This window comes from Meles meles, chromosome 4 (genome assembly GCF_922984935.1).
Source record: "Meles meles chromosome 4, mMelMel3.1 paternal haplotype, whole genome shotgun sequence".
NCBI lineage: Eukaryota > Metazoa > Chordata > Mammalia > Carnivora > Mustelidae > Meles > Meles meles.
This window is the reverse complement of record NC_060069.1, coordinates 142840802-142865448: the sequence shown is the minus strand read 5'-3', so window position 1 is coordinate 142865448 and position 24647 is coordinate 142840802. Positions and strand designations below refer to the sequence as shown.

General features: G+C 33.9%; 1 pseudogene; it reads left to right on the top strand.

The window, feature by feature from the left end:
• Positions 1–289: 289 nt before the first annotated feature.
• Positions 290–7522, top strand: LOC123940794 (annotated as a pseudogene).
• Positions 7523–24647: the final 17125 nt, after the last annotated feature.

Below are 24647 nucleotides of genomic sequence, written 5' to 3'. Positions count from 1 at the left end.
GTTTGTATACCTTATAAATCTTACTTTTGGGGTTCATTCTGACTGGGTCTTCTCTTTTTTCTCTCTCTCCCCTTCTCTTTCTCTCTCTCTCTTTTTTTTTCTTTTTTCTTTCTTTTTGGTGGTTTCTTCCGATTGGTCCAAAGCTTTCCAGGGTGTACCTTGCCCAGATTGTGGTTGATATATTCAACTAAACATCCCCTCAACTACCTCTCATCAAAATGTCTAGGGGAGGAACACCCAACAGAGGAAAAATTCAGATACTGGGGCCTCTCCATCAGAACTATTAGATATGGACACAAACAGTATGTTGGAAAGGGAATTCTGGGTAACAATTATCCAGGAATTGGAATCTCTAAGGGTAGAAGTGAAAGCTGCCTGGGAAGAAGGTAAAAATGCTATCAGTGAGATCCTGTCTAATCTAAATATGCTAACAGCTAGAGTAATCAAGGCAGAAGATAGAATTAGTGATCTAGGGACAAACTGATAGAGAAAAAGGATCAGGAGGATGCATGGAACAAAAGGCTTAAAAACCGTGAAAACAGAAATAGGGAAATAAATGATGCCATAAAAGGTTCCAATGTCAGAATTATTGGGATCCCTGAGGGGGAGGAGAAAGAAAGAAGACTAGAAGATATAGTTGAACAAATTCTACATGAAAATTTTCCCAATATGGGAAATGGAATAAGCATTCATGTCCTACAGGTAGAAGGAACACCCCCTAAGATGAACAAATCTAGGAAGACCTCAGGGCTCTTGATTGCAAGACTGATGAATCATAATTTTAGGCAAGAGCTTTTGAGAATAGTAAGGGGGAAGAGATTCCTTAGTACAGAGGAAGGTCCATCAGAATAACATCAGACCTATTCACACAAACCTGACAAGCCAAAAACAGCTGGCAAGACATATACAGGGCATTACATGAAAACAACATGCAGCCAAGAATACTTTATCCAGCATTCATCCTGACATTCAAAATGGATGGAGAGATAAACTTCCAAAACTTGCCAGCTTCCAAAACTGGCAAGGTTTAAAAGAGTATGTGACCACCAAGCCAGCACTACAAGAAATATTTGGGGGAGGGATAAGAAGAAATAACCCAAGAGTGTCATAGAACAGAAATTTTCAGAGCCCATCTATAGAAACAAGGACTTCACAGGCAACATGATGTCAATAAAAATGTACCCTTCAGGGACCCTTGGGTAGCTCAGTGGGTTAAAGCCTCTGTCTTCAGCTCAGGTCATGATCCCTGGGTCTTGGGATCCAGCCCCGCATCGGGCTCTCTGCTCATTGGGGAGATTGCTTTCTCCTCTCTCTCTTCCTGCCTCTCTGCCTACTTGTGATCTCTGTCTGTCAAATAAATAAATAAAATCTTTAAAAAAATAATAAATAAATAAAAGGAAAGGAAAAAATGTATCTTTCAATAATCACTCGTGAACAGCCTGACAGCTCCCATAAAACAGCACAGGGTTGCAGATTGTCTAAAACTACAGGACCTGTTCATATGTTGTCTACAAGAGACCCACTGGAACATAAGGATGCATCCAAAATGAAAGTAAAGAGATGGAGAAGCATCTTACATGCCAAATGGCCTCAAAAGAAAGCTGGGGTAGCTATTCTCTTATCAGATTAATTAGATTTTAAAGTAAAGACTGTAGTCAGAGATAAAGAATGACACTACATCATTATTAAAGAGTCTATCCACCAAGAAGATATACAAGTCATAAATATTTATGCCCCCAATACAGGAGGAGCCAATACATAAGATAATTGTTAATCAACATAAAGGACCATATTGATATAAATACATTAATAGGATATCTTAACATGCCATTCTCAGTAATAGACAGATCATCCAAGCCGAAAATCAATAAAGAAACAAGAGCATTGAATGACGCATTGGACCAGATGAACCTTGTAGATATACACAGAACATTCCACCCTAAAACAACAGAATACTCATTCTTATTGAGCTCACATGGAACTTTCCTCAGAACAGACCACATACTGGGTCACAAATCAAGGCTCAACTGATACCAAAAGATTGAGATTATTCCCTGCATATTCTTAGACAACAATGCTTTGAAACTGGAACTCAACCACAAGAAAAAGTTTGGAAGGAATTCAAACACTTGGAAGCTAAAGACCATCCTGCTTAAGAATGTTCAGATTAACCAGGAAATCAAAGAAAAACTTAAACAAATCACAGAAACCAATGAGAGTGGAGACACTTTGGTCTAAAACCTACAGGATATGACAAAGGTGGTTCTAAGGGGAAAATCCATAGCCATCGAATCCTCCCAAAAAAAAAAAAAAAAATCCAGAATACACCAGCTGTCTTTACACCTTTAAGGAACTGAAGACTTAACAACAAATTAAGCCAACAAAAAACACACACAAGAAGGGAAATATTCAAGATTAGAGCAGTGATCAATGAGATAGAAACTAGTAGAACACATCAATGAAACTAGAAAAATTTTTTTGAAAGAATCAATAAGATCAATAAACCATTGGCCAAACTAATCCTAAAGAAAAGAGAGAGGACTTAAATTAATGAAATTATGAATGAAAAGGGAGAGATCACAACTAACACCAAGGAAGTAGAAACAATCATCAGAAGTTATTATCAACAGTTACATGCCAGTAAACTAAGCAACCTAGATGAAATGGATGCATTCCTGGAAATGTATAAACTTCCAAAACTGAATCAGGAAGAAACTGACAACCTGAATAGACCAGTATCTAGTAACGAGATTGAAGCAGTGATCAAAAACCTCCCAAAAAACAAGAGTCCAGGACCTGACAGATTCCCAGGAGAATTCTACCAAACATTCAAAAAAGAAATAATACCTATTATCCTGAAGCTGTTTCAAAAGATAGAAACAGAGGAAAAACTTCCAGACTCTTTTTATGAAGCCAGCATTACCCTGATCCCCAATCCAGGCAAAAACCCCACTAAAAAGGAGAATTTCAGACCGATACCCACAGTGAATACAGATGCCAAGATTCTCAACAGGTTCCTTGCTGATAGGATCCAACAGTACATTAAAAAAGATTATCTACCATGACCAGGTAGGATTTGTCCATGGGATGCAAGGGTGGTTCAACATTCACAAATCAATCAATGTGATAGAGCAAATCAATAAGAGAAGAGAGAAGAACCACATGGTCCTCTCAATTGCAGCAGAAAAACCAACTGACAAGATACAGCATCCATTCCAGACTAAAACGATTCAAAGTATAAGGATATAGGGAACATTCCTTAACTTCATAAAATCTATCTATGAAAAACCCACAGCAAATATCATCCTCAGTGGGGAAAAGCTGACAGCCTTCCCTTTGAGATCAAGAACATGACAAGGATGTCCACTCTCACCACTGTTATTCAACATAATACTAGAAGTCCTAGAAACAGCAATCAGACAACAAAAGAAATAAAATGTATTCAAATTAGCAAAGAAGAGGTAGAACTCTCTTTGCAGATGACATGACACTTTTTTATGGAACACCCAAAAGATTCCACCCCCAAACTACTAGAACTCATACAGTATTTCAGTAATCTGGCAGGATACAAAATCAATGTATAGAAATGAGTTGATTTCTTATACACTAACAATGAAAAAATAGGGAAATTAGATAGTCAATTCCATTTACTATAGCATCAAGAACCATCTGATAACTGGGAGTAAATTTAACCAAAGAGGTAAAGAATCTGTACTCCATGAACTACAGAGCACTCATGAAAGAAATTGAAGAATACACAAAAAGGTGGAAGACCATCCCATGCTCATGGATCTGAAGAATAAACATTGTTATAATGTCTATCCTGCCTAGAACCATCTATACTTTCAATGCCATCGCCATCCAAATTCCACCAGCATTTTTCAAAGAGCTAGAACAAACAATCCTAAAATTTGAACAGAACCAGAAGAGACCCCAAATTGCTAAGGAAATGTTGAAGAAGAAAAACAAAACTAGGGGCATCACTTCGCCTGATTTCAAACTTTAGTACAAAGCTGTGATCACCAAGACAGCATGATCCTGGCACAACAGACACAGAGACCAGTGGAACAGAGTAAAGAAATCAGATATGGACCCTCAACTCTATGGTCAATAATCTTCAACAAAGCAGAAAAAATATATATAGTGAAAAAAAGACAGATTCTTCAATAAATGGTGCTGGGAAAATTGGACAGCTATGTGCAGAAGAATGAAACTCAACCATTCTCTTACACCATACACAAAGATAAACTTGAAATGGATAAAAGACCTAAAAGTGAGACAGGAATCCCTCAGAATCCTAGAGGAGAACATAGGCAGTAGCCTCTTCAATATAGGCCACAGCTCCTTCTTTCAAGATATTTCTCCAAAGGCAAAATGAACTTTGGGGACTTCATCAAGATAAAATGCTTTTGATCTCATTTCTTCAATTCCAATGTTAAAAAAATTCTAAAAACAATTCTATTTTCCTATTTAATTACTTAAAAATTAATTTATTAATTTATAAGACTTTTTCTAAATATGCAACAATTCTTTCTTCACCTTGACACTACTCATGTTTTTCCTAATCAAAATTTGTTCTTCCCAACTAGATAAAAAACTTTAATAAGTTAGAAGCATCTGTGTGTGTGTGTGTATGTGTGTATGTAATATTACTCAGCAACTAGAATAGTCACTGGAGAGTAAGGTATTTTTATATCAGATTTCTAAATATAACACTATCACATCATGAGTGAATATATATACATAATATTAATTAACTATGTAGTCCTATCATACAGAAAAAGTTTTCAATTTAAATATTGTATTTGTATTGATTTGTATTAATTCTCGAAATTTGTATTGATTCTTGTTATTATTACCAGATAATAATGATGAAAGATCAAAACCAGAAGTAACTTGTGGGTTATGATTTAGTTTCCATAAATTAGTAATAATAATAATTGATAAACTGTTATGCATCATAAGCCAAATAGCTTCTGTTATGGAGTGTATTTATCTTTTATTTGGCAATTTTTAAATAATTTCTTCTGAGATTTTAACCCATCTGTGGGCTTGGTGACTTAGTTTAGTCTTTCTACTTGGACATTTTATTTGGAAAATTTTTATACATGACATAATATTTTAATTATTTTTATTAGCTTTACTACTTAATGTAATGATTTTTGTTCTGGGTTTCAGGGAACATAGAAAAGTAGCAAAAGGAAAGAATTATGGCATAAAAATATTGACTTATTCATTTATGCAAAATAAACTTTATATAAATATCCTTAAAATTAGCCATGGCTTCTCTCAACATCATCAAATCAAATGCCAAAATTTCTTTCCATTGATGGAATGTCTTAGGTTATAAAAATTACATTGTTTTCTTCTGCTATGAATGAACATTTGATTGCATGTCTAGTACTGCATTCAAAATTACTTCTCTCAGCACTGAAATAATTGCTATGCTGTCTTCTATATCTTTTATTGTTGATGGAATGCCCCATGAACTGTATTATATAATCATCTTTTCCTTATATATTTGAGATTTTCTTTCTTCCCCTTAGGTATGAGATTTTACCACTGTTTTCTTATTTGTACTAAATAAAATAATTTTTATGACACAATAAGTTAGATTATAACTAACACTTATACAACTAAAAAATTAAGCAGCAACCAGGAAAACAAGAATGATAACAAATCCATAGAGGTAGTGTTAGAATGTAAGATCAATATTGAAATGTATCTTAATCAATTCTTATTAAATGTAAAAATAATTACTATCAAAAGTTGATATTGCAATGTTATTATAAATTCTAATTTTGACTTAAAATTCTAGATGATCTATACTTAAAGTGAGAACTAAGCAATGGGAAAATAAATGGAAATAAAACCACATTTTTTCGGCAACAAAATAAAAATTGGAATTCGGAAGTTTCACAAAATATGAATTTTAGGTATTCAAATGAAAAAGAGCCAAAAATATAATAAGGGCCAAAAATAAAATATAATGTGTATGTTCAAACACAATAAAGTAATTTAAAAAGGAAGTGGTAGAATCATATTATGCAGAAAAGAAAACAGAAAAATAAAAGAACAAAGACATGCATACAATTTATAAATAAAGTATCAGAAACTCAGCTTTTAAAAAACTAAGATGTACAATGATTATATCTTTCCATTTTTACACAAGACACAAATCAATATCAAAGCAGTCTTTTTAAAATTGGGCTTTCTTACCCATATGTCTTGAGACCTCATTCATAGTATATAGGAGGGATTATAGATGATTTTAATTACAATGCACTTGATTCAATGAGGTTTTTTTGACATTTGTAGTATATTTGATAACTTATAGAGACAAAAGAAAATTTCCAATTTTAATTCTTTCTCCACCAGATGTTGTCCAGTTTATAATAGGTTTTTGGAAAAATCTTGAGGGGAAAGTAGGCATCAAAATAACAACTTCAAGGTAAAGCTATATTCATTGAGATGAAATTGTGATGACAATTCCATTTAGCCATGATTGTGAAAAATCTACTTATCACTCTAATTAAGAAACCATTGTCCCACCACCTCTCAATAGGTTTGAACTTGATGGGCCCCATGTGGGCTGCCCAGCCATGGGAGGCTGATTTGCCTCCATCTTATGTGCTGTCTGTCCTTGGTGACTGCATGTCCAGGTCCTCATGGCAGGCACCCAGAGGCAGGGGCTGGCAATGGTGACAGTCGGCTTGTGGTCGCTGCGCTGAGCTACAGCAAATCCACCATGTGGGTACTGTCTCCCCTCAGCCACTAGAGCATCTTGTTTGACTACAGCAATGGCCAGGGGAGGCTGAGGAAGATGTGGATGAAGATGCTCATGATTCAGAGGCTAAGGTGGCGAGCCTGAGAGCAGTGGAGGTACAGAATTGCTCCAGTGTGGTTGAATCAGAAGGCAATCAAGAACAGAAACAGGTGCACCTACCTAAAAACCACCTGACCTCATGGGAAGTGCAGTTTGTTGGCAAAGAAAAAGAATGTGACTGTCTGCAACAGAAAGCTCTGGAAGAATTAAAACAGCAACTAGGAAATAGGAAAGAAATAGAAGAATATGAAAAAAAAAAAAGAAAGAAAGGTAATTGCTAAAGAAAAGTACAAGGAATGGGTTCAGAAAAAGAATGAGCAGAAGAGACAAAGGGAACAAAAATTAATAAAGAAATGGAAGAAAACACAGTAGAGGAACCGGTGAGGAACATTTGCAAGAAAAGGCTAAAGAAAAACGTTGGAAAATGTGATAAGAAGAAAAGGAAAAAGAAAAATAATGTATGGTGAATTACAGGGAAAAAAGGAAATAGCACAAAGAAAGTTTAAGGAGTGGTCGAAAAATTCAAAATTCTGTCTGGCTGCAGAGAGCTATGGTTATGCCAATGGAAAACACAGAATTTTAATTGAGAAACAGCATTTTATAATCCATTCCATGGAAACCCACCCATATATCTCCTTCTAAAAAGCTGAGGACCTATGAGGAAAGGTCTGTGAACGTCAGCCAGGGAACTCATAGCCTCTGGTGATGCAGAGAGTGGGAAGCTGTCCTTACTTTGGAACTCAGTGCAGAATACAGAGATAGTGGATGTGGGAAATGCTTTTGCCTGGAGCTAATTTTAAACTTAGCATCATTTTTCACTGTTCAGTCAGCCTCTCAACATTTGATGTGATTATGGGCAACTTCAAATTTTTGCATTTGTGTATGTTGTTCTTGGAGTTAATTGAGGAAAGTGTTTTAGATATTATTTTTTTAAAAGTGCTTTAAGCTTGCCATTTGCGACGACGTGGATGGAACTAGAGCGTATCATGCTTAGTGAAATAAGTCAATCGGAGAAAGACAACTATCATATGATCTCCCTGATATGAGGACATGGAGAAGCAACATGGGGGGGTAGGGGGATAGGAGAAGAATAAATGAAACAAGATGGGATTGGGAGGGAGACAAACTATAAGTGACTCAATCTCACAAAACAAACTGGGGGTTCCTGGGGGGAGGTGGGATTGGGAGAGGGGGAGCGGGCTATGGACATTGGGGAAGGGAGGCGAACCATAAGAGACTATGGACTCTGAAAAACAACCTGAGGGTTTTGAAGGGTCAGGGGTGGGAGGTTGGGGCAACCTGAGGGTTTTGAAGGGTCAAGGGTGGGAGGTTGGGGGAACAGGTGGTGGGTAATGGGGAGGGCACGTTTTGCATGGAGCACTGGGTGTTGTGCAAAAAGAATGAATACTGTTACGCTGAAAAAATAAATAAAATGGGAAAAAAGAAACTAAAAAAAAAAAGACTTTGCATATTAAAAAAAAAAAGTGCTTTAAGCTTGATCTTGGCATATTGTTTCATAGGATAAGTGACTGAATATCTAATGATTGTGTTTATTTTAGCTTGTATCAAAACTACACTGTAATACCAATAAAACAGACAGTTTATGTTGTGTTAAAAAATCCATTGAATATGAAGACATATTTGTTTGAATACATATGTCCCTGCTTTATTGAATGTTACATGTGTTTTATTAAATGTTCTACTTAAAATATTAATAAATTAATTTTTTCACAATCTGTATTAATTCTGAAATCTGACATGAGAAAATTGAGATAATTCTCTTCTGTCTGCAAATTTTCACTCACTCGGTTTACTTAAATATTTTCTCTAATAACTATTTAGATCACCCTTCAAATCTTTTGCCATTAACTGTAATAACATTTAGTAGGTAAGATAAAAAGGCCTTGTAAACTAACGTTTCCCAAACAAGGAGTAGAAATTTGTCACACAGTATATTAACTATTATTTTTAAACAACAATATTCTTATTTTTATTTTCAGTATTGATAGAAAAAATAATTTCAAGATTTGAAAGAAACAGTTAAACATGATCAATTTGTATATTCTTAGATATATTAATGAATATTGAGTAAAATAACAATAATGAAAAGTAGCTTGAAGATAACTTCAAGTTCAAAACTTAATTTAACATGTAAATGGACATTCATATTTAACATTAGAAAATTCTAAAACAAATTATCCTATTCATCTTATTATATCAGATAAAATTAATGGAGATATTTACTAATATTTATATTATATTACTAACATATTCATGCTTTCATTATTTTATGGCCACATAGCATTTCATTATTTTATTATATGTATATTCAAGTGTTCTTTTATTTCTCTGCTAGAAAGTGTTAAGAATAATTATATTCCTGTTGTAGTTCCGCTGCTGTGAACACTCAGGTTTACTTAAAGCAGTGTTTACATATGTGAATATTTAAGTTAAGTTTCTACCAATTGAATTGTTCTGTTAAATGCCATGAGATACCTAATGCTTAAGATATTTTTTAAATTGCAAAAAAGTATAAATTCGTTAATTACCTGGGTATAATTAGTTTATACATTGTTGGAGCTTCTAGCATTCTACTTTAAAATATACTGCATGTACATGAAAAACAAAACCACTTTAGAGAAAATTCCAAGTTAATGTTTCTTACTCTATTCTTCAATGGAAATAGAAATGAAAGGTACGATAAAAGGGTCAGTGACCTGAAGTTAAAATGCAGTATCTTTTGAGAGCAAAAAATCATAAGCATAGCACTAAGTAACCTCTTTATACTTCTGTGGCTTGACTAGTAAAATAAAACCTCAGGGTGGCACTCAGAAGAACTCCCATTATGCTCTCCAATATTGTCTTATGTAAGGACTCATGAATTTTTACATGATAGCTTGACCTAAAAACATTTTTAACAGCTTACAAATCATACTCCAATGTGTCATTTATATTTTATTGGAATAAAAGGGAAAATCTGATATTTCTAGAACTATTTAAATTAGTATTTTTCCTTATTTATTTGTTTAGTTAGTTATTGCTATACACATTGCACTGTTTCACATTCCTTTTGTTTCCAGATTTGGCCTCTTTCCAGGGGTGCGGGGGGGGGGGGCTCTAATCAGTTGTCTTTTTAAGTCTTTTTCCTAGGGAAAAAAACAACTAAAATGTCTAAGATCATTCATTCCACACAAAATTTATTTCCAAAGTATTTGTAATATTCTACATCCCAATTAGCAATGCCTACAAGTTCTGACACTCTCCTCTCTCCTTAATATTTAGGATATCAGGGTTTTTTTTCCTTAACTATTCTATTCATTGTATCATTAGTTGTCCTGTGTGTTTCAGTGTTTTAATTTTTTTTTTTAAAATTAAGCTATTCTGTTTTCATTGTGTGCTCATCTAAATTTAAGAAGCAAGTTTTCTTATTTATTTTGAAAAGCCTTACAGGAATATTTTGTAGGGTTGGTTTTAATCTGTAGATAAGTTTGGGGAAAACTGACATCTTAGTAATGTTTTCTAGTTCATGAACATTGTGTATATCTCTGCCATCTTTAGCTTTTTTTTTTTGGTCGATTTTATTTTTAGAAGTCAGTGTTTTTGCATATATTATTTATTTATTTATTATTTTTTTAAACTTCTACATATAACTTTAAAAACACGTGTATCTTATTTAAATTCCAGTTAATTAGCATATGGTGTCAGGAGTATAATTTTGTGTTTCATCACTTACATACAACACCAGTGCTCATCACTACCAGTGCCCTCCTTACTCCCCTTCACTCATTTAGCCTATGTGCCAGCCCACTTCCCTTACAGCAACCCTCAGTTTGTTCTCTATAGTTAAGAGTCTGTTTTATGGTTTGCCTCTCTATTTACTTTCTATGTGCATCTGTTTTGTTTCTTAAGTTCCACATATGAGTGAAATTATATAGTATTCATCCTTCTCTGACTGATTTATTTCACTTAGCATAATACACTCTAGCTCCATCCATGTCATTGCAAATGACAAGATCTCATTCTTTTTTATAGTTGAGTGATATTCCAGATTGAATAATAGTCTATACTCAACTATTTTATACACCACCTCTTCTTCATCCATTCATCAGTCAATGGACATGTAGGCTTTTTCCATAATTTGGCTGTTGTTGATAGTGCTGCTCTAAACGTCGGAGTGTATGTATCGCTTTGGCTCAGTATTTCTGTGTGCTTTGAGTAAATAATTTATTTTTAAGTATTGACATTTTGTTGATGGTATATAGGAAGAAAATTAATTACATATATAGCTATACATGAATAAAATTATATATGTATAATGTGTAGACAATATACGTCCATTTATTTGTGTGTGTTCCCATTCAGGGAGAAAGAAAGGGGTCATGTTTTACCATAATTATATGCTCTTTTATAGCATTAAGACATTATATTTCAAAAGTAAATTAAAATACCATTTACTAACACCATAAATTCATAGATCAAAACCTTTCTTTGCATATTCTTTTAATAATTTTGTTTCATTTAATATTGGAAATAGAAATATTCAAAAAGACCAGCTCCTCCTCCTGAGAAACATTTCATTTTTTCTTGTCCATATGTATGCTTGAAAAACACATGAAATGCTTGCCTGTTCTTCTATGATCATTCAAAAATAAAAGGGGATATACTATGTCTTATGTATTTTTTCAATATTCTTGTCATATTTATCTGAAAATATTAATAGTGTATATTCGATCTTTGATTCATTTCCACTTGTATTACCATCATATCAAGGAAGCATATTGGCTTGTATTTTAATTTGTCTTGTCACATCTTAACCTGATACTTGTATAAGTTTTACTTCTTTCTCTGAGAGCCCCTTGATGACTCTCTGTGATTGTAGCACATCTCTATATAATCTTATATTTCTGAGAATGTCCCAGTTACTGCCATTCCTATTTCCTGACTAGATGAACATAAACTGTTGTTCTTTATGTAGTGATGTATTCTGTTAGCCACATAAAACTACATACAGACATAATTATTGAGCTTCTGTCAAGAAGGCATTCTATTCTATGAACATAAAAAATTACAAAAAGTTATTTTATACCATTTGTGGTTTCTCATTTAAAGGTATGCTGCCATTGCAAATTTCAATATTTTTATTCCTTGTTGTAGGCGCTATTATTAGAAATTATGAAAAAGTAGGAAGGAACAAAATATAAGATACATACAAGATATGGGTACTGGTTAAGAATTTTGCCTTAAAAGGTAAATCTAGGTTTGAATTCATTTGTCCATCTTTCCTGTTGTGGAAACTTGGACAACATTTTAAATCTCTCTGGATGTTTCAATATCTATAAAGTAGAGATAAGAAAAGCACTAAGTTTATTACTTCGAGGATTACTAGAGACAATAAATGTAAAATGTTTAGCACATTGCTTACCAAGAAATATTACTTGTGTTTTATTTTTAGCCATTATTCAAAAGGACTTTATCAGAGTCTTCTGAACAGACTTAATTTTATTTCAGAAACTAGATGTCTTGGAGATTTATCAGTTTATCCTTTCCTGTATAACAAATTGCCACAAAATCCTAAGGCTTTAAACAATCAGCTTACTTACTCATAATCTTGTCAGTAGTGTGGGATGAGTTTAAATGGGCAGGTCTCCTGTGAGTTCTGCCTGGGATCACTGGTAAGTCATAGTCATCTTGTGACTCTACTGTTACTGGATATTCTAAGATGGATTTAGATGTTTGGTGTTGGTTATTGGCGTCAACTGGTAGTCAGATGACAGTTCTAGAGAAACTCAGCTAAGATAGTCCTCCATGTGATCTGTAATCCTCCAATAGAGTCAATAGAGATTGTTTGCATGGTGGCTTGAAACAGATTGCCAGCGGGGCAAGAGTGGAAACTTCTGGTCCTCTTCAAGTGAGCATCTGGATTCCCACAATGTATGTCTTCTACATTTTGTCAGTTGACACAACTCACAAGACCAATACTTATTCTGTGGAAGTGGAGAAATAACCTTCATCACTTGCTGAGAAAAGCTGCAAAGTTAAAGGAGGAATTTGTAGTAATTTCCTATTTCAATTAAATACACAAGCTTTATTTCACAGAATACGTACCCTGAACTGATTATGCTAACAAAGTAATTGTCAGTCTACTTGACATAGAAGAGAATTAAGAAAATTTAGGTTTTATTTTTCTATTAAAAAATAATCTCATTTACATCTGCAAGGATTTTTTCATGGAATTATTTTTACCAGCGTAGTTGTATACAATATAAATGTATGAAAATCACTGAAAGGTTTACACATAAATAGTAAGAAACCAATACTATTTAACATTCTGACCCAATAAATTTTCCTTATGTTTACATAAGTGTTTACTTTTAGAGAATGACAGTATTTTCTCTGACAATTGTATTTTTGTGCTCTGTGTTGATTTTTTTTCTGATTTTTCTAGCATAAATTACCCATTTTGAAAAGTTTTTATATAAAATCCAGTTAGTTAACATACAGTGTAATATTAGTTTCAGGTGTACAATAGTGATTCAATACTTCCAAACATCAGCTGGTTCTCATCAGGAAGGGTTCACTCCTTAATCACCATCACCTATTTCACCCATCCCCCCACCTGCCTCCCCTCTGATAACCTCCAATTTGTTCTCTATAGGTAAGAGTCTGTTTCTTGGTTTGCCTCCCTCTCTTTCTCTCTTTTTCCTTTTGCTTGTTTGTTTGGTTTCTTTAATTTCACATATGAGTGAAATCATGTGGTATTTGCCTTTCTCTGACTGAGAAAATGAAACTGTACTTTGAAACATTTACATTATTTCACAATTTTAACTATAATGCTTTTTATTAAAATCTGAAGAATATGATTTTTCAGTAACTTAATTATTAAGGGATACTCATAGCCAACATATTATTTCAATATCCTTTACATTTTTCAGACTCTCTAAGTTTGTCTTCCATACACTTGAGGTTATACCACATATTAACTTGTATATCTTACTGTTCTTTAACTTTAGGGCACTTTTAATGTTCTACATATTTCTCTGTTACAGCACTTTCATTGTTGTAATTCTGCATTTGATCAATACATCTTGCTTTCACTACATCAAAAGTTTTCTCTGTAAAGACTGTATTTACTGTATGATCATCATTGCTCCCTGTGCCCTGTACAATATAGTAGCATGAAACATATATAATTCTAATAAATGTTGAAAGCAAAGGAAAATTGAGTACTTTAAAACTCACTTTTTCACTGGAGAGGATGCGGAGAAAGGGGAACCCTTCTACACTGTTGGGGGGAATGCAAGCTGGTGCAACCACTCTGGAAAACAGCATGGAGGTTCCTCAAAATATTGAAAATAGAACTACCCTATGACCCAGCAATTGCACTACTGGGTATTTACCCTAAAGATACAAACATAGTGATCCGAAGGGGCACATGTACCCGAATGTTTATAGCAGCAATGTCTACAATAGCCAAACTATGGAAAGAACCTAGATGTCCATAACAGATGAATGGATAAAGAAGAAGTGGTATATATACACAATGGAATACTATGCAGCCATCAAAAGAAATGAAATCTCGCCATTTGTGATGACGTGGATGGAACTAAAAGGTATCGTGCTTAGTGAAATAAGTCAATCAGAGAAAGGTAACTATCATATGATCTCCCTGATATGAGGACGTGGAGAAGCAACATGGGGGGTTAGGGGGATAGGAGAAGAATAAATGAAACAAGATGGGATTGGGAGGGAGACAAACCATAAATGACTCTTAATCTCACAAAACAAACTGGGGGTTTCTGGGGGGAGGTGGGGTTGGGAGAGGGGGAGGGGGTTATGGACATTGGGGAGGGTATGTGCTATCGTGAGTGCTGTGAAGTGTGTAAACCTGGCGATTCACAGACCTGTACCCCTGGTGATAAAAATATATTATATGTTTATAAAAAAAAAAATTGGAAGGGGAGGTGAAACATAAGAGACTATGGACTCTGAAAAACAACCTGAGGGTTTTGAAGGGTCAGGGGTGGGAGGTTGGGGGAACAGGTGGTGGGTAATAGGGAGGGCACGTATTGCATGGAGCACTGGGTGTTGTGAAAAAACAATAGTTACGCTGAAAAAATAAATAAATTAAAAAAAAACTCACTTTTTCAGTTGAAACTTGAAAGCAATTTTTATTTACTTAAAAAAGAAATGCTTGCTCATTTGCAAGCATCTGGTGGTCACGGAATAATGGTCACAGTTCTCCATAATGAAGGAATAATGAGTAACTAAATGGTTTAGGTTTATAGTGTATTTCTCAGTACCAGGGGACAAGATGCTATTTGTTTTCCTGCAACTTGGTGCTGAATGGGAGGTTCATGAGGGCAATTGGCTTTTTTGTCTTTTTTGGTAACAGGACAGAGTCATTACTACCTTTCCATCCTTCTCCTTTTCTTGTCAAGGGCTAGTCTCTTGACTCCGCTGTACATTTGCTACTTTTTCCATTTACTAGCTGTGATCAAGGAGAAATCAGACTAGATATGACTTGTGCACTTGAGCTTTCCACACCCTGTTTACTAGAACACAAACTAATTTAGCCTTTGACATGCTTTCTTTGCTCACCAGAAATGTGAGAGTCGGTAGCTAAGGAGCTCCAGATGTTTGAGCATGAGAAAAGATTAAGGCCATAGGATGCTATGTCCAATTTGAGCTTCTAGTCTTGGAAATTCCTGCCCCAAAAAAATGAGAACATGTTTTTGGCTTCATGAATGTTTTAAATTGTTATTATGTCAGACAATAGTGTCTGAAAAGTTGTATCACAGACTGCATAATTTTGTGTAGTAAAAAGGAATGTGGTAAATAGTATCCAGGATTTATTTTTAAAAAATAAAAGAATCGTTTTAGAGTCGTGTATCAGTCTTATGTGCCAACTGTCTAGGAGTTTGTGAATCATTGGGTTATTTTTCTCTTAATAATTTTTTATGTAAACATTGGTTTTGGTTTCTCCTGGACAACAAAGCTGGATAAAGAGCTTAGAAAAACACCTCCCATCCTATCTCACTTCTTACATTGCAATATTTTATAATGTCAGTATAGCTAACAGTCGCATATAGTGTATATATAGACAGTACACTGTGAAAAAGTCCCATCCACATTACATAATCATGGGAGATTTTTAACTTTGATATATCGTAGTTAAATGACCAGCTATTCTCATATACCTTAAGTGAATGTATTCCTAGAAACAGAAACAAAGAATCAAAACAAAGGAAACACTAAACTCTTAAATTTATTTTTATATTATATTATGGGGCGCCTGGGTGGCTCAGTGGTTTAAGCCTCTGCCTTCGGCTCAGGTCATGATCTTAGGGTCATGGGATCGAGCCCCACATCAGGCTCTCTGCTCAGTGGGGAGCCTGTTTCTCCCTCTCTCTCCGCCTGCCTCTCTGCCTACTTGTGACCTCTCTCTCTGTCAAATAAATAAAATATTAAAAAAAAATTATTTTTATATTATATTATGGAACCGATGCAGTAGGTAACTTAAACAGGCAAGACAGACTTTATTCAAGTCTGTTGCAATAGGGAAGAGAGATTGAACTCAGTTTCACTTAAAAAAAGAGTGGAAGAATTTTAAGCACTGCAGAGAGGTAGTAGAAAAGTACTAGACTTTCAGAGGAGAGGTTGACCAATATGATTAGGCCATTAATGTTTGTAATTGGTGCTTTTAGAACTAAGACTCCAACTCTCCATTAAGACAAGAAAAAAAAAGACTCTTTTTTGAGGATTACATTTCAAAGATGTCTCCCCAGCCCTTGAGAAGGACAATTCTGGGTTGTAAAACTGGCATGAAGCAGAAAGTTTTGTAACTCAAAGGAGCTGAGAAAGAAATGCTATTGCAAGTTTTTGAAAATAAATGATTTAAGAAAAGGGAGGTCAGATGCCTAGCCATGAGGAGGAAACCAGTCTAAACTTTAGTCAAGCTGAAGGGGATATTAAGGCCATCTTGTTTAATTATAACTGCTATCTTTTTTTTTTTTAAGCTTGGATAAAAAGGACACATCCCAATAATCAATTACATAGAACAACTAAAAATAAAATGAAAATGCAGTTTTTAGAAAAAAATTATTGAGTCATATTCACATATTTTTAGTATTTTTATCTACAACCTAAAATATTTTATTTTAAATTTACATTACTCTACAAAACTGAAATTTGCTTTATTTTCACCTTCCTATAAAATTTAGGATCACAAATAATTAGATAGAATAATTTACACAGAATATTATAAAGTTTATGACTCTTGACTCTTGTTAATAATCAGAATATATGCATTATATGTCAAAATTATTTCAAAATTTAAAATTATAATTATATACATAATAATTTCTGTAGACTATTACCTCATGAAACTATCATATTAGCATTTCTTATAAACCTGGTAGCTCATAGAAGAAAAGATATATTATCTAATTTATAAATAAATTGGTCAAAGGACTTATGTACTGATGTATATATAACACCATGCAAACCCATCAAAATAAACTCATGCCCATAAATCCATTTGCCGCTGTATTAAATACTAAGAGTGAGAATAATATAATGGCCTCAAAATACTGAGTATACATTTAGTATACATTTAGTTGTTATTATATGCTAGACACTCTTTTTAGTACTTTATGTGTATTTGAAATAGGTGTTCTTTTTATTGGTGATGAAATTGAGGGACAAGGAGGTCTAAAAAATTTCCAAATCTGGTAAGGGGCAGAGGAAATATTTATGTCATAACTAAATTAGAAATCATTTTTGTATCCCCAAAATGATCTCCATGTATTATATATTTGAGTGAACGATGTCACTAATTGTTTGTCTGCTCATTCTGAAATCATAGATTTTACATTTGACTTCTTTCTATATTTTATGGCCCGTCTCCAACCAACTACTAAGTCTGGTTGATTCTGTCATCTTAACAAGCTCTCAGATCCATTCATATTTTACTACCCTCTTGCATTTAATAAAATTCCAGCTCTTGACTGTGTTTTTACAACAGCTTCCTATTGAATCTTCTTCCTCCATTCTTGTAATTTTCCCTTTCATTAATTACTTCAAAGATATTTAATTTAATCCCTATGCCAGGAAATAAACCTTTGCTGGATAACAACTGTTGCGCTGTTCTTAGCCTACATATCGGCAAATGCCCTGGAGTAATAACAGAGAATATGGGTCAGAGGACACAGTGATGGGAGAGTGTTTGCAATTTAAAAAGCAGAATTAGGAAAAATCTGACTGAGATATTGAGATTTGTGCAAAAACCTAAAGCACTGAGGGAATGATCCAGGTGAATAATGTGATTCCAATAGAAGGGACAATCGAAGTCCACTGTTAGACGATGAAATGACTAAATAATACTTAAGTCTTATCAGGATGTTGCAAAGCTTAGTTGCATATTGCAATAAGACCAGAGGGGATGTCAGGACTAATCTAAATTAAAAACAGGAGTCTAAACTTCTCCTGTTGAAAATAAGTGAAGAGGGGCGCCTGGGCGGCTCAGTGGGTTAAGCCTCTGCCTTCGGCTCAGGTCATGATCCCAGGGCCCTGGGATCAAGCCCCGCATTGGGCTCTCTGCTCGGCAGGGAGCCTGCTTTCCCCTCTCTCTCTGCCTGCCTCTCTGCCTACTTGTGATATCTCTCTGTCAAAATAAATAAACAAAATCTTTAAAAAAAAAAAAAAGAAAAGAAAAGAAGTGAAGAGACGTCTCTGCCTTTCTTTTTCTTGGGTCAATAATTTAACTAACTGTAAATTGTCAGGAACGTTAATCTAAGTAAACTTTTGAATTCTTTTTGTCCCTGAAATATATGTAAATCTTTTTTTTAAAAGATAAACCTCTTAAGTTTAAGACCTGGTAGTCTTTCTTCAGGATCTGAGCACCATCTCTTTGAAATTATTAAAAAACAAACAAAGAAACAAACAAACAAAAACCCTCCCCATCTTCCAGTTTCTGTGGGAAACTAAGTACCTAATTTGAAGCACAAGTTATTAGAAATTACCACCTGTTATAAAGATATGAAAAATTTATTTTTATTATGGATAAGAAAATTAGCAAACATAGATACCCTCTCAGTTACCAGATTAATCTAGGATAAACTGTGTCTAATAAACGGTTCCATCAGTTGGTCTTTTGATGACTAGTTATTGTTTATAAAGAGAACTGAAATGCAATGGGTTGCATCTATTTGGTTATTTATTTATTTATTTATTTTAAAGATTTTATTTATTTATTTGACAGAGAAAGAGAGAGATCACAAATAGGCAAAGAGGCAGGCAGAGAGAGAGGAGGAATCAGGCTCCCTGCTAAGCAGGCAGCCCAACACTGGGCTCGATCCCAGGACCCCGGGATCATGACCTGAGCTGAAGGCAGAAGCTTTAACCCACTGAGCCACCCAGGTGCCCCTCTATTTGGTTATTTAAAGGGGTGAGATTTCTTTTGTCTTTGCAATCACTGAGAAGAGAGCTTATCATTCATATAATATTCTAGTTTAATGTTTATTCAAATTAATAAAGAAGATAGGCAAATGACAAATAACATTTGAAAATATGCTCAACATCATATATCAGGAGGAAATGCAGATTAAAACAACGATGAGATGCACTGCACACCCACTAAAATGGCCAAAATCCAAAATGCTGACAAACATCAAATGCCATTGAAAATGTTAAACAACATGAACTCTCATTCACTGCTGGTGAGAATGTGAAATGACATGGTCACTGTAGAAGACAGTTTGTTGGTTTCTTAACAAATTAAAAATACTTTTATTATACAATCCAATAATCACACTCTCTGCCATTTACCCAAATGGATTAAAAATTATGTCAAGACAAAAACTTGCACACAAATATTTATAGCAGGTTTATTCACAGTGCCAGAACTTAGAAGCATCTAAGATGCCCTTCAGTTTGTTAATGGATAGATAACCTTTGGTACTTCAGACAGTGGACTATTATTTAGTGTTAAAATAAATACTCCATCAAGCTGTGCAAAGGCATGGAGGAGACATAAGTGCATATTACTAAATAAAGAAGCAAATCTGAAAGACTATAGATGATCTGATTCCAACTATATGACATTCTTGAGAAGACAAAACCATTGAAACTGCAAAAAGAGCAGTGGTTGCTAGGAGTTAGGGAGTAGGGATAGATAAATAAGCAGAGTACAGGTGATTTTTAGGGCATTCCTCCAAAGAAATGAAAACCTAACGCTCATACAAACATCTCTCTATGAATGATTTTAGAAACTTTGTTCACAACGGCAAAATCAGAAGGCCAACCAAATGTCCAACCATTGGCAAATGCAAAAATAAACTGGCGTGCATAAATGCAATGGAATATTACTTAATAAGAAGGAAAAAACTGTTGAATATTCAGCATGATGCATTTTAAATGTATCCTAATTCAGAGAAGCCTTCTGTGCCTGCATACTATATGATGCCACTTTTAAAATCTAATTCTACAATAGACAAAATTACTGGGAGAAGAAACAGATCACCAGTTGCCAGTGGTCCAAAGTGGGGAAAGGTTTGACTAAAAAAGGTGAGCCCAAGAGAGATTTTTTGAGGGAGTGATGGAACTACCTCTATTTTTATCGGGTGTATGGTGATATGATTCAGTACTTCTATCAAAATTTATAGAATTACATACATATGCATATAAGAAAGTAAATTTATAATAGATAAATTAAATACATACATTCACAAATATACAGAGAAATAAAGTAGGTTCTTTGTGTCCACATTTCCTATTTTTAAGAAAAAGCTGTAAATTATTTTTTGCCTGTTGATAAATAATTATGGCTTATATTTTAAACACTCTATAGACTAAACAAAGCATATCCACTGGTAAAATGCAAAGTTCATAGGCTATTAAATTGTAGCATTCTTCTTGAACATTGTGTTTCAGTTGCTTTTATAAATGTATTCTCTTAAGAACCGGTTTTTATTTTAAGACTATTTTGTTCACTTTATATACTGGGTATCTAACACGGTGTTTCAAAAATTGTGAGTGAAGGTCAGGGTATGGGTATCTGTATGCATTGACTCTAGAAGTGCACACACAAATAATTTTATCAAACAGCTATTGGCAAGAAGAGAGAACCTGTGGTCAGGTGAAAAGGCAGGCAGGGGAACTCTTCACTTCATCATAGTGTTTTGTGCATTTTGAGTTTTGTAAAATATATTATGATTTAATAAAGCAATAGTATTTTATTTCAAAAATGTAGGTGGGAATGGACCTCATGCAAACTACAATCCTGATGCCATTTTACACACACTGAACTGAGTTTTGAGAAGGACGATGACTATGTGGCAAAAATCTAGAACTAAGAAATCTATCCAGATCATAGAACAGTACACATTACATTGCACTTTTAAGAAACTCCCAGCACAGAAGAAGGATTAGTAGAAGTGAAAGCCTATGTAAACACAAGGATGTGGAGACAGAAGCCAGATGACAGAGGGATTTATAGCCATGCTAAATTGTTCCTATTTCATCTTGAAGGTAATAGGACATCACTGAAGCATGTTACGTGAAAACGTCATAATCTGGTTTGCCTTTAATAATGATCCATCCATGGTAAAATGGATGGCTATGTTATCGTAGCCTCAGTGAATGACAGGAAGATTAATTTAAAATATATTATAAAAAAAATAAATACAGTAAAATATATGGAAAAGTCCAGTCAAAAACAAGACAACAGACCAAGTTGTTAACTTAGCAGCATTACATATAGTTAGTTAACTAATGTATTTATTCTAACATTTTAAATGTCACTATGAGGCAAAATACAAAGATAATTAAAATTTTTTAATTAGTGCCAAATTTCAGAGCTATAGAAATGCCTTAACTTCAATGTATTAAATTACAGCAGTTGGTTTATTCAGAGGGTTTTGTTTCGTTGGTTTCTGAAATTCAACTTAATGTGTTTAGGATTACGCTATTGAATTATGCATGATACACACACACACACACACACACACACACATACATTTATATACTTATGTATGTATCCATAGATATGTATTTTAACAATCTGGTCATTCTTGTAGTACTTCACACTTTCTTTTAAATGTTTGCTTTATAAAAGTTCTGGGGAAATTTAAACAAGTCAGTTAGAATCTATGAAGACATGTATGCTTCTCTCCACTTTCCCATTATCCTGTATTTATCCTCAGGCCTTCCATTCGGTCATGCTGCCCAGATACGTTTCTTCTGGTATGTGTAGCTACAGTTGCAAATGTCTTAATGCAACCACTGAATGAGAAGCATTTGCACTAAGAAGAATTGGAGGGAGTAGTTTCTTCCAGTATAAACAGTTTAAGTCATTTTGTATCCTTTCATAGGTACCAGCACTTTTTATAGGTCTTTCCAGACTGAGGGGAATATGAGATCAGTTTTCAATATAAATATACCAAATTTTCCTATGAGCATGATGTTCCCACTAAATATGAAACTTGCCATGCCTTTAATAGCACAAATAGTCTGGGCGACCGCTGGTGGAAAAATCTTGGTTTCCAGAAGGTCCATTCTGTGTTTCAGATTAAACCACCTACCAAAGCTCTATGCACAATGGGGCAATTTTTGGTGTATGCATTAAGGTACCAATAACCTTTCTACATGAGAGCACATATTACTCTTGTACTTTGGTATCCTTCCAGGAGGCCAGAACATGTGAATGAAACTTTCTGTGGAATAAATCCCAATAATGTCTACTATGTAGGAGATGACAATTCATCACCAGAGAACAAGCTTCAGCCTAAAATCTAAACACAAATGCTTGTGGAACAAATTGCTTCTGAGGGCCTGAGGTTTGACGACCTTAACTGTCAAGAATTTTCTTGTTAAAACTTTGATAAAGTTAAGGTTGAGAGAGAGAAAGAGGCAGACAGATTGACTGACTGACCAACTGACTTAATTTTAAATTTTTAGGAACCTTGTCCTGAATCATATGTTCCTGTTATTTGGTTTTGTTTGCCTCTTTTCATGAAGCAGTTACCCTGCTGCTCAAAGTTAGCAGGGTTTTCCAGTTTCCTAACAGTTGACAACTGATTTCATCTTATTTGGAAATTGAGAATCTCTCCGATATGTTTATATTTTTCTTTAATTAAAAAGTGCAATCATGAATTTTCAAATTTACATTTGAGTACATCTAAATAAATTTCACTTAGTACATTCTGCTTCCAGCCAGAAAGTAGGAGAGAAACACTGAATTCACATGTATAAGTGATTTTCCCCATGTTTTTCTCTCTTGATGTCATATTTGGTTCTTGCCTGAATACTCAGAATTTCTCATCTTTATTGGAAAAATAGAGTTGAATATTGTAAAAATAATAAAGTATTTAAAAGTCTATAAATGACAAAATGGGAACTGTAAAAGGGCAAATTCATTGTGAAAATTCAAAAATCAAAAGACATACAGCTTATTTCAGTTTCTCTGAATGGCTCATAAATATATATGAATACCCAACATTCAGTACTTTAAACCCTGTTAGTTCATGGACATGTGAACTTTGGAGCTTTTTTTTTACCCTTCCTAGTGAAAAAGTTCATTCAGTGCACTTTTAGGAATTATTTCTACACAGAACCCCTACTGCCTGGTTTAAGTCAATTACATTATTGTAACTTCTCATAAACAACCAAACAAACAAAAAACTCTTACTATCCTTAGAGCTCTAATATCAACTGTAATTTTTCTTCTGTTTACTCCGTATCTCCTCAATTAAGCTCCCTTAGTTCAAGGAACCAAGTCTGACATCTGGAAACTCAGGGGAGTTAATGTTTTATTTTCCTTATTATATAATTTATTATGTATTATTCTTTATTAAATTATTTCTTCAGTTATTTGAAATGTCTTTTTTAAGTGTTGATTTTTTTCTAGCTCATAAGCATTGTGAAGTGAGGCTATGGTCTTTTTCTTAAGAAGAGCTTGAATCATATAGTAAGATCTGCTGTGGTTTTATTTTTATAAATATCCTAAAATTTTAGCCTAAAATTTTAATTTTCATACAATTATATCAATCCTTAGCTTTATAGGACTATGTATTATCTACAAATTAGGTGAGGTTTCTAATATATTTTACACTAGTGTAATATCTTTGCATCTAAAAATAGTTTAAATGTTGTGTTTCAGTAGTTTAATAAAGTAGAATTTAAAATTGGAACTCAGTTCAGTAGTGCCTGTGTAGTATCCTATTATTGTTTATATGTTGAAGTTTAATTGGAGTTGTGGATTTCAAAATAAGTACATTTGTAGTTTAATTGATAATAAGAATATCAGTAATGAAAATATTTGGGGAAATGAACATTTCCAGTTAACTGTGCAGGAATTTTTCTATTTGTAGCATCTATTTTTCTTATTTTTTTATTGTTATTTTCACTTAAAAATATACATTTATAACATAAATAACTACTAGTGTTAAACAGTTTAACTGTTTAAACAGTTTAACTATGTGATTTCACTTTTTTAATACAGTAACAAAAAAGCATAAAATATTATGCAATGAAAAGTCTTTACTTAGCATTATGAAGCAGAAATTTTTATAAACAATAATTTTAAAATTTATTATTACTAAAATTAGGTAATGTAAAAACTCCATGGGGAGTCTGCTTCTCCCTCTGACCTTCTCCCCTCTCATGCTCTCTCTCCAAAAAAAGAATGCACCGAAAGGTACACAGAGAATTAAATTCAGTCTCTCTGAAAGACACTTCCGGTGCCCCAGGAGAGTAACAGTTGTACTTGGTCAGACTACAGATATATCCTTTAAAATATAATGTTGTGACGAGAGAGAGGGAAAAA